This window comes from Schistocerca nitens, chromosome 4, assembly GCF_023898315.1.
Source record: "Schistocerca nitens isolate TAMUIC-IGC-003100 chromosome 4, iqSchNite1.1, whole genome shotgun sequence".
NCBI lineage: Eukaryota > Metazoa > Arthropoda > Insecta > Orthoptera > Acrididae > Schistocerca > Schistocerca nitens.
In genome coordinates this window covers 614616110-614621089 of record NC_064617.1, presented here as the reverse complement: position 1 = coordinate 614621089, position 4980 = coordinate 614616110, and positions in this window count along the sequence as shown.

Genomic DNA, 4980 nt, shown 5'->3' with positions numbered 1-4980 from the left:
CCGGAGCTACAGCGACAATCGTCGATGTAACTCCTTCAGAGCTGCCTCGGAAAAATCCCAATTACACAGTGAAGATATTAATATTTTTCAATAAAAAATGCCAATAAAAACTTCAATGTACGCTTCATTTATTGCAGCAAACCCCATTTGCCTACTACATTCCAGTACGGAGAAAAAGATCTTGAATTTGAGCAATATTTAGTCGGTCACCCTGTCTTAGAAGAAAGATTAAGGAAAGGCAAACCTACGTTTCTAGCATTTGTAGGCTTAGAAAAGCTTTTGACAATGTTGACTGGAATACTCTCTTTCAAATTCTAAAGGTGGTAGGGGTAAAATACAGGGAGCGAAAGGCTATTTACAATTTGTACAGAAACCAGATGGCAGTTCTAAGAGTCGAGGGGCATGAAAGGGAAGCAGTGGTTGGGTAGGGAGTGAGACAGGGTTGTAGCCTCTCCCCGATGCTATTCAATCTGTATAATGAGCAAGCATTAAAGGAAACAAAAGAAAAATTCGGAGTAGGTATTAAAATCCATGGAGAAGAAATAAAAACTTTGAGGTTAGCCGATAACATTGTAATTCTGTCAGAGACAGCAAAGGACTTGGAAGAGCAGTTGAACGGAATGGACAGTGTCTTGAAAGGAGGATGTAAGATGAACATCAACAAAAGCAAAACGAGGATAATGGAATGTAGCCGAATTAAGTCGGGTGATGCTGAGGGAATTATATTAGGAAATGAGACACTTAAAGTACTAAAGAAGTTTTGCTATTTGGGGAGCAAAATAACTGATGATGGTCGAAGTAGAGAGGATATAAAATGTAGACTGGCATTCGCAAGGAAAGCGTTTCTGAAGAAGAGAAAATTGTTAACATCGAGTATAGATTTAAGTGTCAGGAAGTCGTTTCTGAAAGTATTTGTATGGAGTGTAGCCATGTATGGAAGTGAAACATGGACGATAAATAGTTTAGACAGGAAGAGAATAGAAGCTTTCGAAATGTGGTGCTACAGAAGAATGCTGAAGGTTAGATGGGTCGATCATATAACTAATGAGGAGGTATTGAATAGAATTGGCGAGAAGAGGGGTTTGTGGCACAACTTGACAAGAAGAAGGGACCGGTTTGTAGGACATGTTCTGAGGCATCAAGTGATCACAAATTTAGCATTGGAGGGCAGCGTGGAGGGTAAAAATCGTAGAGGGAGACCAAGAGATGAATACACTAAGCAGATTCAGAAGGATGTAGGTTGCAGTAAGTACTGGGAGATGAAGAAGCTTGCACAGGATAGAGTAGCATGGAGAGCTGCATCAAACCAGTCTCAGGACTGAAGACCACAATAACAAGAACTCTGTCCTTTTCCCTTAATCGGTCGGGCTTGATCACAAAGGAAAAATGTGGAAATATTTTGAGGAGCAGGTGGAACATAGTAATCATCAACCTTTCAGTTCTGTAACTGTACGGGCTCTGCTCTCAGTGAGTGGTTTCAGCTCGTGTGGCATACCTGAAGAAACTTGCGGACGCTCTTCCCTGCCTAACAGAGGTTATTATCACCGACAGAGGCGGTGTTGCACAAGTTTAGCATAATGCCTCCCAGGGGTGACTCATTTTTATCGTTTGTGCGTGTATACATCTCAACATTTTATTTGTTGTGTTCTCGGTGAATATCTCGAGTTGAATTTGGATACAATTTCAAACTTATTTTATTCTCCATTATCTCCGCAAGGTAACAAAGAGACAAGGGGACGGTGGCTTGATATTGTACTGAAGTTATTAATATTTTCGTTACCATGGCATCTTCCATGACTGCGTCCAGTAATTTGAAGCGTGGAACAGAATCTGCGTCTACTTATGTATGATTATCGTTATTATTATTATTGTTCGTAAGACTGATTCTTCTATTAGATTACCATTGCACGATGCAACGTCAGCAATCTGTTAGGACAGACCGTATCACACAGCTATTATATTTACACGAAATATCGTAAACTCTTATAAATGGCCCTTTAAAAATCGTTCCATCTACAGCTGACTGTCACACGAAATTTGATAAGATGTAAAAACTGTAAAATATCGCATGTACACATGCATTCCTTGATCTAGTACTCGAGATTGTCGAGAGGTCAACAACCAATAAAGCAGGAAGGATCAGTTCTGACGCATCAATCATGAAATTTATTTTATTTCTAACTGAATCTCGTTTGATAATATTTTATCAAGCATCTTCAACAGTTGTGATTTTATTCTCTGTTCTTTGTATTTAGTCTTATATAGTAATATTTCATGCAGCCTGATCCACCTAATTCAAAGCATAGTGTTGCTTAAGTTTGTCCAAATATTTGTCGGCTTTACTGAGACTACTTCAGTGGGTTTTTATTGTTTCTTACGAAACTTAGGCTTATTAATATGTATTACGTTGTTATTACATTTGTACTCATTCGACTTTGCGTACTCCTCCTAAAAATGTGCATGGATAAAAACGATTTTAAAAAATACTGACAAATTCAGAACAAAACAGCAAAAATCCATGGTTCATCCACAGTAGTAGTTAAACATGTTTCAGGAATCATACACAAATTTATGTTATTCTTAAAGTGGGACTATGATGTATATATATTTTTAAAACAACTAACTCGGGATATAGCAATGTGCTGTTTGCGGGCAAGTTCTTGACTGATTTTTGAAAAGCTCCTTCTGCTTCTTCAGAACTGACCTGTAAATAGTAATACCATTTCTCTTATTTTTCAGGTACATTCACCTAACAGTACAGCAGAAAATGAGTTGCGATGGCGGCGTTTGTAGCGACCGACGTCAGTACATGGAATATCAAGGTCAGAACCGTGATTCAGTTGACACAAAAATTACAATAGGTGTTTTTAGAGTTTGGAGCTCACTAGACTTTTCTCTCCTTAAAAGCAGCAAATAATCACTACGGATTGAATTAAGTAAACATCAGCTGATTTTCATAGCAAGTGTTTCAAATATTTTACTTTGAGATCCCTGTTCCGGAGATATAGAGGTTGTTTCTTGTGTTCTGCTCTTATTCCAATAAACAGGATGTAGCGTGCTGTTCGGGTTTTCGACGCTTGATTTAACGCTGTTTTCGATGACACGACTAAGTTGTAAGCGTACTGTAGGCAGAAACACTTTGGTGTTTTAAAATTTACAAACGTAACAAAGCTTGGATATTTTTACACACAAATGAGTAATTGAACAACTAATTAATATTTTGTTACAGTCCGTATTGGATGATTAATGTACGAGTAAAAGCAATGCGTCAAATAACATGCAAGGACGAATTCGTAAGTTGCAAGCACGAGTGATAACAATACTATTAAACCTCAAAAATAGCTTCTGTGAAAAAAGAAATAATTACTTAACATAAATACATTATAGGCTAGACAAAGAGCTGATAGGTCATAAATATTTTGTTAACAGGTCAACAAGGAAGAGACCGACCAGACACGCTTTAGAGTTTCAAAGATGAGAAATCACACTTTAATTAACGTTAATACTAGTCAGAGATGTTACTAAACCATTTGTTTTTAGTTTACACATTCATCTAAAGTTCTTTCATATTGCATTATATTTTGGTACTTGAGGCTGATTACAGAACTGCGACTTAAAATTCACGCAAGTGGAACGATTAGAATTATCCAGGCAATGTTTGCAAATTGTCCTGCACGCCTAATATTTTACAGTGAAGTGTACCTAGAGGTCCAAGCATGTGTAATGTTTTTGTGCGAGTAACATTGTATGGCGTAGCTTGGATAGAGTGCAGGCACCGAAAATACGTCACCTTCACCATCCGAGGAAGAATGATAGATTAATCGTGAAATTACTGTGTAGGAACATGAAATAGTAAAATTGCTTAGACATTTGCATCTTCATGAGGATGCCTTCTGCTGAGCGCATAAAAGCCCCGTTAGTGTTACTGCAGGCAAGACACTGCAACTCAAGCGAATACTGCTTTCAGAAAGCGATGTGTAAGTGACTGAAGCCTTAAGGTCGATCCATGTTCTGCATTTTGCTTCTTATGTTAAACCGTACAAAGACACTCCTGTGCATAACTGATGTAAGACAAATACTGGGTGTCCAGCTGCATTACTCAATACTTCTTCAAATGCTCCAACCAATGATTTCTGTTGTATTCACTGTCTAGTTTCCAGTGGGGATCGATGTCGAGCGTAAATACTGCCGCATATCTAATAATCCCTCACACCCAGAAGTACAAAATTTTAGAAACGGGTATTAGTACAATGAATAATGTGTACATTCACATAAGAGTGCGCTCTTTTTAGAATTAACCGTAGTGCGCGTCGTATTGGAAGCACCGCAGTTTTGAACCGTTCTGGCCAGCCCCCTTTACAAGCTCTGGCATTAGTCTTCCTCTAGAGGCCTTTTGTGAATAGCGAGAGACTTCGATGTGGCGATACTTCACTGACAATCAGTGTTATTCATTGTCGCCTGCAACAACACTGCAAGGCCTGGTAACATGGGCGACCACATCTCTGCCGTTCTGGGCAAGCAAACGTGGAAAACGTGACCATCCTGCATGCATCTCTCTCTCTCTCTCTCTCTCTCTCTCACACACACACACACACACACACACACACACTTTTTCTGTCTGTCAGTAGGTGCCTACCGTTGTGAAACACACTGTAGACAACTACGAAACGAACACTCGCTAGAGAACAGTCGATTTACTACCATAAATGGAAAACAACGTCTGAGATGAGCCAAGAAAGTAAATGTATCAGCAGTCATCAAGCCGCACGGTTTGAGGCACCATGTCATGGACTGCGTGGCCCCTCCCGCCGGAGGTCCGAGGCCTCCCTCGGATATGGGTGTGTGTGTTGTTCTTAGCATAAGTTAATTTAAATTAATTTAAGTATTTTGTAAGTACAGGGACCGATGACGTCAACAGTTTGGTCCCTTAGAAATTTACACGCATTTGAACATTTTTGAGCAATCATCGCTTGATGTAGG